Source organism: Lepisosteus oculatus, chromosome 15 (genome assembly GCF_040954835.1).
Source record: "Lepisosteus oculatus isolate fLepOcu1 chromosome 15, fLepOcu1.hap2, whole genome shotgun sequence".
In the NCBI taxonomy this organism is placed as follows: domain Eukaryota; kingdom Metazoa; phylum Chordata; class Actinopteri; order Semionotiformes; family Lepisosteidae; genus Lepisosteus; species Lepisosteus oculatus.
The window spans coordinates 5183785-5198136 of NC_090710.1; the positions used below are offsets into that span (position 1 = coordinate 5183785).

The following is a 14352-nucleotide window of genomic DNA, read 5'->3' on the forward strand; positions in this document are numbered from 1 at the left end:
TCATCATACTGACTTCTGCACAAATAAAAAAATACAAACATATTTGTACATAGTGCATAGTAAAATATAATCTTAAATATGATAAACTATATACAGTAAAGTGTCAGATGTACATATATTGCATAAATGAAATTTGGACAACATAAAATTCAAATAACAAAATATTATTATAATAATATAATATATATTTAATATAATATATATAGTATATTATTGTCCAAATAATTGGGTTATAGAATATTTTTCCTTCTACACACGTTATTACTATTATGATTGATGATGGTGGTAATTAATGAGGGAACTACCAGAAACATGAAAATTACTCATAAAATGCCCCAGGTAGCTTTAATTGAACATATTGCATTGTTGTGTCCCAAAATTTGTAAATGAAAGAGAAGGACCAGCTGCGTGCAAGATAATAACGTTGTATATTGTGACACTTAACTGATTAAGTTATAGAATTGAAGTCAAAAACCTGAAAACTGTAAGGAGCACTGCCTGTAAGAAGTACCGACCAGTTTTCTAAAATCATCTACAGTATTGACTATCTGGGACAGACCGAAATTCACATGTTGTACGTCAATAAAAATTCGGTTGATATGAATTTGAAAATATTTAAGAAAGATTTTATATTTCTACATCTCTGTGACTCTGTGGTGGTGTTATTGTAATTTTGTTTGATAATATTAATATTGTCTCAGTGTCTAAGCATAAAATTACCTTTAAAATCAAGAAAAAAGTCATTCACACATTGGATGAGATGACAGGAAAAGGAAAGATCGGTAGGCAAATGATGAAAAACTGCAGAATCACAGCTGTGTTGGTCTTGCTGTGTTTTTATGTAATGGTGATTGCTCCGAGATGAGCTCATAATTCAGGTATTTTGCTTTAGAGACATAGACTCTTGTAGTTTAGAAGTATTAATGTTACTGTGGCATATTGTACAGAGCCTTTAACTAATAAAACCTTAAGGGGAGATGCCGGGTGGCATGTTATATATCCAGCAAGTGCCAGATGTCTTCAGGGGGGAATTGTACACAAATAGGTCCTAAGCAAAACACACACTGAATATAAGAAGAACTTGAGAAGATAAATGGGACTGTAAGGTTTTGATAAATTTACACCTGTGGTATTTCATCCATTTTGATACAGCAAGATAGTATTCTATGGCCTTCTGTTGCTATTATAGGTCTGAGTTTTAGTAATCTGTTCTAGACAGGCACAGGGTATTCTATACAGTAGATAGCCTCCTGTTCTTTTTGCTAATACGAACCTTTGGTCAAAAAATAACGAATGACGTAAATCTAACTGTACAGAGGGAAAATTACTTTGAGTTTATCAGATTACAGGGCAGATGAGCGCAACAGATTATCGTCAGGTTTACAGTGCTAGTATTATATAAAAAAAAGATAGTTTAATGTTAGTTCTGGGTATTCCATTTGGACTCTTTTGTTATCATTACTCAATGCTATTATATTTTGCGTCTTTGATTGTCCAGTGGCTACTGAAACATTCTTAATCCATTTACATTTATTTATCTGTGGACAGTGTTATCCAAAACAACTTACATTTTCACCCTTTTATACAGCTGAGTATTGTACTGGAGCAACTGAAATGAAGCATCTTGTTCAAAAGTACAACAGCAGTGTCTTGCCAAGGATCTGAACCCACTTACAAGTCCAGAACCATAACTGCTGCCCCAGTGGAACGTAATAAACCAAAGCCTTTTATTTTCTTGATTATAAAGGTAATGTGACAGACGTAAGGAAGCAGAAATGTACATATATCCTTGGTTTTAATTTATTTGTGGTCAGGCAATTGAAAAGTTTACCAAGTGTGGTTATTGATTATCTTAATGCATACAATTATTATTAAGTTTAATTAAATAGATTAATTCAATGTTATTAATTTTAAATATTCATTAAATGCATTTCACTTTATTTGTCTTCATTTTCTGGATAATTTAAAATAAATCTTGAAGGCATTCGTGGTAATATGCTTTCATTTTCATCCAAGTATGCGGGCCTTGAATTCAGCAAAAATATACTGTACTTTTTGTTGTTTTTTTATTGGTTTAGTGCCTTGTGGGAGTTACCTTATTAATTTTACATCCACATGAGATTCAGAAAAGCTTTCGTGAGCAATTATTAATGCTTGTGTCAAGACCCACAGGGGAGTGCCTTTCAAATGTCTCTACTAAGGCATTCTTACACTTAGCACAAAAAGAAGGATGGCTCTGTTGCTGTTCTTCAGCACCCTGTAAGTCCTTGGAAGGCTTTATATCAAGAAAATAAGTCAGGAACTACAAGAGGCAGAGAGGTATTAAACAAAATAGTGTCTCAACAGGGAATGAGTAATTTTCATTTTCAGTAATTTGTCAATTGGAAATGCAAAGAAAATGGGTGTTTTCCAGAGTTCTGTGGGAAAGAAATCCTGCAGGATCTCAGAAAGTAATTCACAGTTAGGCCATATTTTACCTCAGACATTTTTTTCCTCAGTGACCTAAAATAATTTAGTCTGGTATTTTACACCAGACAGGTATTAGAAAGTCAAGTAGATGTTATGTTGGGAACTGCACAGGGGAATGTGAAATATTTCAACAATTATTATTCTTCAAATTAAACAATAATTATAGAATACTTCATTAGAAAGCTGCTGAAATATTATTTTTATATCACCCGTCTCAGGGTACACTATAATGACTTTTGTATAATTTGGACAATTATATTCAATTCATTAAAAGCGGAAAACACTTTATCTGAATTTAAAGAGCTTCATACTAAACTATAATTTATTATGAACTCCTGGAGTCTGGAGCAAAGTTGCTCTCTCTGAGCACAGGCTGAGCTCACTGATACAAGGATCAAAAGTTCATGTCTAGGTTTTTTATTGACCAGCTGTGACTATTTTGTTCTCCAAGTATTGAGGCTACAATTAGCTCAGGACCGTAGGATTATGTTTGGGATTAGTCAGACTCCTTGTGGACCAGCACCTCCGTGACTACTTCAGCAGTTTAGGCTTGTGGTGACATCAGCGCTGGACGCACCTCTCCTCCAATTAGAACTGAACTTGCTCTAAGTCATTGTAGAGCTTGTGGCCTGTCACGCAATAAACAATTTGATGGGTGTTCAGATCAGAGCCCTTTCTTATTCCCCCTGTGTCAACGAGGGGTTTGGGCTATGGTTTGAGATCTAAACACACAACTGACATTTCCAAATTGGGTGTGTAATTTGGGGGAGGGGGTGTGTAAGAAAATAGTAATTACTGTACAGATTTATCTTAAAATTATTTTCCACTTTATTTATATAAATGAGCGTAATCAGGCCTTTTGAGGTGGAATTCAAGTCTCTTCTGCAAAGCACTATCATTGTTATTTTGTTATTTTTTTCTTGTTTTCTGAATTCAAAATATGAATCTCATATCTTGTCGTGATTAGTAAACAACAAACATTAAGAGCACGGCAACTATTATAATGTAATCTAACAAGATTTAAAATATCGAAATGTTTGCTATAACTCAATTTTTTTAATTATATTGATATTTTACACTGTTAGTTCATCACATACCTGACTAATCTAAGTCATGTTTTCTTCATGTAATCATGATTTTCATATTTCATTAAACCTAATTCTGAGGCACACTTGCTATGTTATTCCTAGCCGAACATGATTGACTGGTAGCAGTCTGGTATTGCTATATTTAAATGTATTTTAATAAACATTTTACCCAAGATTGAAGTAAGCACTGAAACAAAAGATTTCCACTAGGCAAAGTAAAATACACTGACCTTTCTTTCAAACACTTCACTTTCAGATTGGTGGGCTCAGCCTTTGACTTTTAGCTTTGTTGTATGACAAGGATGTGTTCTTATATTCTGGGTTTGTGCTATCTTATCAAATCTCTTTAAAACGAAATACATTTTTTACTTTTGGTTGTTAAAAATGGAGTATAGCAAATGCACACTAAACTGTAGTTAGCTTCTATGTGTATGTGAACGGGTTTATGCCTTAGTTTTACAATTTTATTATAATCAAGCTCAAATGTATAGCTTTTCTTTCTCAGTAAGAATTTTTCATCCTTTTTCCTACTGATTGAAGGCAATTCTCAAACCAAGTGAACGTGCCTCTGACTGAGTATTTCTGTTTGATATTCAGCCATTTCCTTGAACAGAATTAACTGTTTCTGAAGGGCAAATGACAGAAGGCTCATGGACCCAGGGTTTGGTGCTGTTTTAATAATGGTGTGTTAAGAAATCCCCTGGCTAGGCATCCAGATCACAGAAAATCCACACTCATTGGAGGATTCCAAAGGGCATTATATTATTCCCACAATTTTAATTCACAGGATAACAGGCTGGCACTGATAGGAGGTAGGAGTCTTGGTTTTAAATTATTCTGCATTCGTAGTGTTTTCATTCAGAGTGGTGAGTATTCTATGCACATATTGAGGTCATAACATGTGATTGTGAAAAATTCAACCAATAATACAAACACTTGTGTATCTATAGAGGGAAAAAATGCTTTTCTTTTTCTCTGTACCATTTTATTCTTATTTTATTGCTGTAATTGTTATTCAGTGGGGGGACATCCTGCTTCAGCCAGAATGATTGCATCATCTTCCGTTTTACATTGAAATGTGTGCATATGCTAAACATGCCAAGGCGTACAGTAGCTCCCTGCACATTGTTCAAGGCTTGCAAATGCTGAAGAATAAACCCCTTCTTCTAAAAAGGAGAGAACATATGACCCAGTGAGATTGTGTCAGGAGTCTCATCTTCTGAAGCAATGCCGAGTCCAGGACCATGTTGACGTTATTTTCAGGAGCTGTAACATTTTCTAATTGTAGGCTTTTCTCATCACACGTCCTTGTGCACCAGAAAGTTAGGGGGAGAGTTGGCTTGGAAGATGCACTACTTGTCAGTGTTCCTCAGATGAATTCCGGCAGTCAACTGTTGCCTGTGTTTTAGAACAGGGATGTACTGTTCATTTACTGTACCTTTGACTAAGTGTTGGTGACCTATATCTCTGCAGGAGATGGCTCCTTACCTTAAATACAGCAACGTTCAAAAATGGTAGTAATACCATCATTTAATCAAGGACAGTGTAATAATTATTTGCCACTCAAAATAATCAAGGAGTCAGACTTACTTGTCTGAAATGCCTTTATGTATCTATGCATAAACAGTACAGTAATAGAACAAATAGGAGTTAATTCCATGAAATTCCATTAAAGAAAGAAGCAAAAATAAATAGTTTTAGATTCTTCTGCTATGCGTCCCAAAGCTGAAAGTTGATTTTCTATTTCTATTGTAATCATTGCTTAGTTTCTGTACTGGACTTCCTAATTGTACTTGTGTCTGTATGTAACATTGGTGATTCATTTAGAAATGAATCCGATGGAGAAGCCCCTGGTGTGCCCAGCTAAGAGACTTTGGAAAGATTCCATCATACCTTTGTGAAGCACTTCAGTGCAAGTTAATGAGGTGTTAAATGCTGCCTTCAATTTAATGTTTAGATGGAATGGAAGAGTACTTTCAGAAAATTCCTTGTAATCACTTACCACATTTGGTCTCATTTAGAACATTAGATTAATTTTGTCATTCTTTGTTACAAGTGCCTCAATAACGGGGTTCTGAGCATTTCCTTTCCTATACAACATTCTGTTCTCCTCTTCCACAGAGCAGTTTGTGATGAAGTAAACCTGTTTTTCTCTTTGGCTGACCTTAATTTTCTTTTCTGGAGGACTTCCTTTATCTTCAGCTGTCATTTATTGATGGGCAGATTGACCACACATAGTGCAATATGGGGCTGATGTATTAAGAACTGCTGTTCTGTTCTGATTGGAGAGTGTATGTCTCTACGCTAGCCTTTATATTTTGTGACCGGCATAATGCAAAGTTAATAACAAGCTAGGAACAAACATCATTCTGTGTTTAAACCATGTTTAGACTGTTTTTCAGAATAAAGGAATTGCACTTTATTGGAATTAAATGTATGCATTTTCTACACACTAACTGAATCTACACAGTGATGTTCTGGTCAGACATTATCCTGAAAATAATAGCTTGTTTTCGATGCACCTACATATTAAAAATAATAGCATATTATCAATGCACTGTCAGAGTATTTTATTTAATGTTTATATATGTGTTTAGTCTTTAATGTGATGACAGCAGAAGTGTGATTTAATTGAATACTTCTACTTAACGGATGGTACTGAGAAACACTAAACAGATACAGGAGCAATCAGTTTATTGCACTTTTTTCGTATTCATTTTCCCATGAATTTTCCTGCTTGCTTTCTCTTTATGCATTATCATGGAAGAAACTGAAATGGCTGTGACACTGGAACATTGGGAGAGCTCCTCCTAGCATTTCAGAAAAGCCTGAAGTGGGTCAGTCACGTCTTATATGAAAGCCTGTAGCTGCAGTGTGCAGCAGAGCTTGTCTCTGATGGCAACTCTTAACTGTTTTCTTTGCTATGTGTCAGGCTTCCCTTGCTCTGGAAAATCCTTAAGTATGTTGTAGAAGTGATTGTAAGCTACAGACGCCACATAGAAAACATCCATCTGTTTTGGAGATGTACTGTAGTATCATACTGCCATATTGTCAGCCTTGGAAATGGCATATGGGTGTCTGTGTTTAGCTGTCTTTAATATGTGCTCAATAGGAGAGTTTAATTAGACTCGAGGGCAAAGTGTTGTAAGTCTTTGGCCTCAAGAATAGCTATGGAGCTGCATAAGTTGCAAGACTAAAGAGGAAGGACAGAAAACAATCAATCAGTAAGGCTAGTTTTAAGGTCATACACGGGGCTCTCAGCACATTTTCCATTTTGTACAGTATACCGTACATAATCAGGTGTCTGTCAGACTCTGTCAAGATTATTTTTCACTCTAGGAATCAGAATAATGAAGTGTACTGAGAACGTACTGTATCTCAGTTCATCCTCCTGTTGGTCCTCCCAGAAGGAGATTGTTTTCTAATTAAAAAAAGCCATGTGTTTTCTTTGCTGCTGTGCACCAGCATTGTGTCAGGGTTTACTCCCAGATGCATTGCTGTGAGTGTATTGGGTCAGGTTCCTTAAAATAGACTGCTCTTGAAGCTGTCACATCCATTCCCTGCAGCCAGTCATTCGTTCTCAGGGCTCAAGCAGGAAATGGGTGCTAATTGATTTTAAGGACTCATGGAATATCCTTGAACCTTAATGTAGTGAAGCAGGGCATGCAGAACAACATAAGAGTGTTTACAAACAAGAGGAGGCCATTGGTTCATTTGGTTTTTAGTAGCTAATTGATTAAGGTATCTCATCTAGCCTTTTCTTAACAGTTGCCTGGGCATCAGTTCCAAAACACAGATGGGTAGCTTGTTCCATGCTCTCCCATCCCTTTGTGTAAAAAAGTTCCTCCTACTCTAAGCTTTTTCCAGTTTCCCATAGTTTCTACTTGTGTCCCCAGTACTCTAGGCTGGCCTTTTCAAGTGTCTTTGGAGATTTTGAATAGAGTACACCCTTAACAGAATAATAGGGGGTAACAGTATCCATTATTGACGAATGTCTGTATAATCACAGCTTACTTTTTTCAGCCAAAAAAGCACTATTTTATGATGAGAGTGTTATATACAGTATACACTATATAGTATGTATAATGGATCTTTTGACTTATTTTTTCTCAATTGCAATGAACGTAGTCAGTGACCATTGTTTCTGTGCCTTTCTTATTATGAATACACAAGCTCTTTTTTTCTTGTATCATAAGAAATACTATCATATATTAAATTCACTAAAGGATAAGAAACACAAACAACACCCATCAGAAGCAATTGACTGACCCTGTAGGGCACCCTTGAAATTCTTGAATTTCAAACCTATGCAGTATTTATTTTAACCTTTGATTATTTATGCCTTTTACAGAGCTTTTTTACATAAAGGTACTGTTGCATTTTAGTGTATTTTTTTAAATGGTTGTAATAAAAAAATTGAAATTTGCTAAAGAATGTGAAACACAGACAACACCCTACTGGGCTTTAAGCAGGGTTACTTCCACAGTAATGACCACCTCACTTTTTAAAATTCATTTTCTTTACTTGAATTGTGTTTTTAGTGCAACTAAGGCACAACCAGTGGACCTCTGACCGACACACTCACTCAATAGCAGTACTTCTATTTGTTAATCATTCTCACTTCAAATATAACACATATATCTGAATGCCAACTGTCTCTAGTTTAAAAATTAATTTTTCATAGCAAATTTGATCCTTCTAAAAATCGAAATTCACCATATCAGTGGTATGTACTGCTGTTGCCCATTAAAATAACTTAAGTAACAAAATAACACGTTAATGAGTCAGGACCTACCTTTTCTAAAGCCATGTTGACTTTTCATTAGTATGGTATTTCCATATACTGTACAGTATGTGTCCTGTAATTTGGACACTACAGGACAGAGCCTTCTTAACTGCCGTACTGTAGGTCAAAAACTCAGCATGTTTGTGGACAAGTTGGCTTTTACTGTATGTTTGTGAAAAATGAATTTGTGAAATATTTGCACCATAGAGTGTCGAAATGTGATACAAGATAAGAACAGGACAATGGGGAAGATGGTCCCATGGATAATAACAGTACAAACCAGCAGGCACTTGTGCAGCTCAATTGAATTAAATTCAATTTATTTTTATATAGCACCTTTCACAATAAGGTTGCCGCAAGGTGCTTAACAGTGCAAGTGACCATACATTTTGTCAATACAGAACAGAAGACCAGAAGACAACGGAGGAGAGGAACCAAAACCTCCTTAGTAAGGAGAAAAAAAACTTCTAGGGGTCCAAGGTCAACTGGTTGCCCAACCCCTCTGGGCATGCTAACTTTATATAATTTAAAAAAATGAAATAAATGAATGATGGTAATAATCCATCCATCCATCATGTCTTCTGTGTCCACTTTGTCTCTGGAATGACTTACAGTAGCTGCATGAAGCTTTTTATTGTTGATCTCACAGGAACATATTATGTATCACAACTTAGAAAAATATTTGGCTTTTATTAGCTTATAAATACCTCAGACAGTGCATTGTCTAGATAGTCTGTGTAATTTTTTAAGTGCCAGGGAAGTATTTTGCAATTTTCAAGGCTAGTGATTTTTATACGTGGTTTATAGAGTAATTAAAAAAGACATGAATTTTGGTGTGGCAGAATTTTCTGTGCAATGTTAAATGGTCCCACAATATAATAATTAGCAGCATAAGAATAAATAATACATATAAATAATTTTTATCCTGCTACTACTGTAGTGAAAAAGTATTTTGTTTTGAGCTTCACAGAGGTTCTGCAGCCTGTTTTGCTGTGATAACCAGACTTGCTTGTGAATCAATATTCTCCTGCAGTGAGCAGAAGTCATAGTAGAGATTGAGTGAAAATGACACAGTTATAGAAACATCTAGATCCATTTCAAGATCTTAAGAGAGAAACAAATAGACTTTAAATAATGAAACCTTTGACTTGTTTGTTTTCAAAGGCAATTTGTCCCATCCCTCTGTCAGTGTCCTAATGAAACAGTTAATCTTTCATGGATAAAATGCATTTGTAATAACATTTCCGTTTTAATCTGGGTCTTTTATTTTTGCCAGATGTGCTAGTCTCAAGTCAAAGAACATCTTTTTTTTATTTGGTAAGGGCTGCAGGACCGGGCAAGAACAAACAGGCTGCTTTGCATTGAAGTAAATAAAAGGAAAAACATTATAATATGAACAGAGCCTGTCTCTCATGTGTTACAGCTGATACCCTGCTGATGTTTAAGTGGCACAGGACATTTGTAGTCTAGCGGAGTACAAAGCATGAAACCCTTCAGTTCATTGATAGGTAGCCATTTTTAGGCAATTGATAGATGAAAGACGCTGTTTTCTTAGTATCAAAGAAGCCATGTTGTCATATATCTGGCACAGAACGGATACTGTACATTTATTTTATTTATATATGTCTACTTATCGTCTATATACGTATGCCGTTTTGACAAAATGAATATTGTGAAGATCTTTCTGTGGATTTACTTGTTCCATCTAACATGCTTCTTCTCAAAAACAGTAGTTGCAGACATTTGTCCCGACAGTCGAAGGAGACAGTGTGGGGGAATTTCTAGAAAAACCTTGCAAGAAACATTCTAGTTTGGAATTCTGAAGTATAGTTTGTATGTAAGAGCATTTCTTTAAAAAAATAAACACCTGCTGACCCCATCAAAAATCAAACCAAAAAAATCATATTTATACAAAACTCATATTTAAAAAAAAAAACAGATGTGGGGTTTAAAGTCAGTGGATGGTAGAGTTGGGACATGTAGACCCAAAACATAAAAAACAGCATGCAAAATTCACTAGGATGAATTGGATTGATTTCACTAAAATGAAAATAGTTTAATGTTTTAAAAAAACATTTAACATCACTTTATTAACCCTTACAATTTCTTGCATTAGGAATGATCTTTTTCCATACCCCAGTTTGCTCTCCATGAGACACACACACAGATAGAGAGAGAAGTTCTCCTCCCTCTTCTTCATCTGTTAAGACTACACAGGAAAGTCTGCTGTTCTTTCTGCAGTGTAATACCATTGCTTTGCCTTTATTCAGATCCTAAATATAAAAGGTGTAGCCACCTACTGTAATTCCAAAGTCCTCTACAGGCTCTGGAAGTCTAATTTCCATTCAGCTGGCACTTCATTTTGATGCTCCTCACCCTGTACAGTACAGCATGTGCTAGTTCAGTGTTACGATAGCCATGTACCATGTAAAAAGAGTCAGCTCTGGGTTTCTTTTGATCAAGAACACTATTGTTTATAGATGTTTACTATTAAATACTTGATTATTGTATATAGGCACTGCATTAGAAAAAATATTAGAAAGTACTGCTGTAAGTACAGTACTGTATCTGATTGCAAGATACTCACAGAATCATGAGCAGTCCTCGATAGCAGAAAGTTCAGCTCTTATAATATCATATATTTGTTTAACCAAAGTGGCAACATATTTCCAAAGGCGTGATAAGGGGTTTGTCTTGTTCAGTTGGTGGGGCTATTTCCTATAAAATATCGCTGTCATAAAAATCATAAAACTGTGAGGAGAGGCTGGAAAGAAAAGTGCTGAAAACAATTTCATCTTTCATACCTCTGTTTTGATTTCAAGAAATCTGGTTAACCAGGATTGACTTTGGATTTAAGTTCATTACATTAATTACATTTCTGAGGTATTCTTTTTTATTAAGGTAAAAATTCCTCATTAAGAAAGTTTCTGTTAAACAGCCACCAAAACAAACTAGGTTTGTATTCTTTTTTGTATTTCTTTTCTTCTGTTCAGTGTAAATTAAACACAACAAGGTGCTCATTGAAACATCACATGATACTGTATGTGTTATTATCTTGGAGATCTTGGAGTTTTTTTCCATCCTTGCTAACATAAGCTAAGGCAAGACAGTAATGATAATGATACATTCAGTATGAATCCAGTATGATGAGCTGTCTTTTGTGGGCACTTGAATACTGTATGGATTTAAGGTAATAAATGTTACAGGTGATTTTGAAATGTTTTCAGAATTGGACAGAATGGAAGACTTAAAGCCTTTTTAGAAGTTGTTTTTGCCAAGATTTTAATTTCCAGTGGTTTTAGTGGGGCAAAGACATTTAAGATTAAATGTGTACACGATCGTCTTTGGATCATAGTCTGTAATTGAAACACATATACTGTAATCCCCCAGCTTTATTTTTTTAAATGTTACTTCATAGGTTTTAGAGCTGTGAGTATTTTCTTAGCAGTGGAAATAAATCAGATAAGCAGAAACTGTTAAGCGGACACTTAATTGACAGATTGAGCAAGCAGTATTCCTTTGCAAAGTTTCCTCTTCCTCTTCTGTCAGCAGGGGGCTGTAATTTTCTCGAGAAGGGGGACAGTTCTACTTGCCATCTGTAGAGAAGTACCTCCAGCTTCTCAGTATGGTTCTCACACGTCTTGTTATGTGGGTAGGCTGTGTAGGATGGCTGGCTGGGTTTTTCTCTAGACCAATTAAAATTCCTGACTCGGCCAGAGGCAATTGTCCTAATATATGCAACTCTCGGCGGAGAGGTAAAGTTGAAAGCAAATAAATCACGTTCTAGAAATCCTTCAAAAATAGGCATCCCCATTTTGGAAAATGGAGCCGGTTGTTTGGCACCTAGGTCCTGCAAAAGAATATTATTGCCTTTCCTAGTTTAGAATTTCTGTTTCATTTCCAGTTTGCATCTACTTTTTATTATGTCGTCTTTTTTAAAAAATATATATAGTTAAACTTTGAATTGATGTTTCTCTTTGCCATGCTTCAAGCACACTGATGTTAGTACTTTTGAATTCACAATATAAAATATTTATAGAAAAAGTCACTATGTTATCAACAATGTATAGTATTATTATGATTATGATTATTATTATTATGATTATTATTATTATTATTATTATTATTATTATAATTGTTGCTAGCATTCCATATACGTTTAACTGGAAACATGATAAAACACTAGGCAAAGATTTCCATATCTGAGGCAACCTGAATTGTTTAAATAACAGCCGTATCCTGTGAGAACACTATCTGTTACATACGTGGGTTCTAAACATGTTTGTTAGGTCCACAGACTTGTGTTTTAGAGAGAATTTGTTGCTTTAAGTACCCAGGAGCATTCTGAAATTGCCGTATTTATCACGCTCCCCGGCACACTTCTTTTACTTGCGTGATGGTTTTATTTACAGCAGTTCATCCCACCCTGTGTGAAACCCAGTGTGTAAACAAGTTATTGGGGGAAGTTGAATTTAATTGAAACCTCTTCTGGATCTGTTTTAATTAAAAAAGGAGTGTCTTTGACTAAGCTGGAAGCTATACAAAAGATGAGGATTTCTTTCATATCCACCAATTTTATTTTGGGGTCTTTAATATATACCTAATGGCACACAGCGTTCTGTGGATTTTCAGGTGATAGCACATGATGGAATGACAGCACTCATGCAGTCGCAGTAGAAAAGATGCCTTGTATGTTTGTTATCCCATAATACCACTTCAAAGGCATTTGAATTACATTTGTTCTGGCAGATAAATATTCTTTTGATTACGAACGAGCGTGACACACTTTCTACAGAGGTTTTTTGTAGCATGGTTGCACAATAACCTGAATTACAAAGAACTGTTAAAAGGGCTTGACTATATTCACTAAAATAAATAAGAATATTAAAAATAAGACCTTTCTTTTTGTAACTACTGGAGCGTAAAATACAGTGTAGGAAAACAGATGTGAAACGTATCATATTGAAATTGAGACTGACTTGTTACAAGATTCAGCTAATTGACTTAAATATTAAGTTATTTGGATATTTGGCATATAAATTTAGAATACCACATTTTTATAGAGTAAGAAGAGATACTTCACATATTGTTTTTTGAAATAGGTTACTGTAAATGGTTGTAATCTAAAATATCGTATCCACCAATGATCTTTTATTTCGTGACACTTGCTTACAATTTGGGTAATCCTATTAGAATATATATTTGTTTCAAAAGCTATTTTTAAAAATTTCAGATATTTCAGTATCTGAGCCATATTTCCATCTATACTTCTTAACATGTAAATGGTATATTTAGAAAGGATTATTATAATGTTTTGTGCATTGAAGCTACACTGTGCTGTACAAGAACACTTGTTTAAATCCGTTAGATCTGTTTGTGTCTAAATATGACAACACTCTCTTGAGTAATTGTACGAAACCGCACTTATGCACAATTGAAATACTTTTCATTTGAATTGTGATTTTCATCGAAGGTAGTAACTAAAGAAATATAGTTTTCTTATTATTTCTTATGAGGTTCATATGGCTTAGTGGGTCAAATATGGAACTTTCAAGTCCTTGAACCCGTTTGATCATAGTTACTGTACATTGCCCAAGCTCTAATGCATACTCACATAAAATACCCAACAGAGGGTGCTGTTGAGGTCCTGCAATAAAGATACTGTAGATCAGCGTGATAATTAGCTACTGTATGCAATTGTAGTAAGCAAAACATGAGAAAGCAAACGTTTTTCCCTGTCCTTGTTTAAACCATAAAGGTGCACTAAAGCTAGTTAGCACACAGGAAATTCTGTATAGCATACGTTAAGCAGTTTCAACCAAATGTAATATTTTTCATGATCAATAAGGTACAGAGTTACTTCTGTGAGATTTGTTTGTATTCATTCATTTCATTATATGTATCTTTTAATTATTCTGAAATCAAAAATATAATATAATATAATATAATATAGTATATACTGTATGATGACTAATGTAAGCAAAAATATAATTTCATTCTCAATGTGTT

General features: G+C 34.8%; 1 protein-coding gene across 3 annotated transcripts in view; it reads left to right on the plus strand.

Moving 5' to 3' along the window:
• Positions 1–14352, plus strand: part of fgf14 (fibroblast growth factor 14) — a 216104-nt gene that overhangs the window by 145879 nt on the left and 55873 nt on the right. The gene's annotated exons all lie outside the window — the stretch shown is intronic.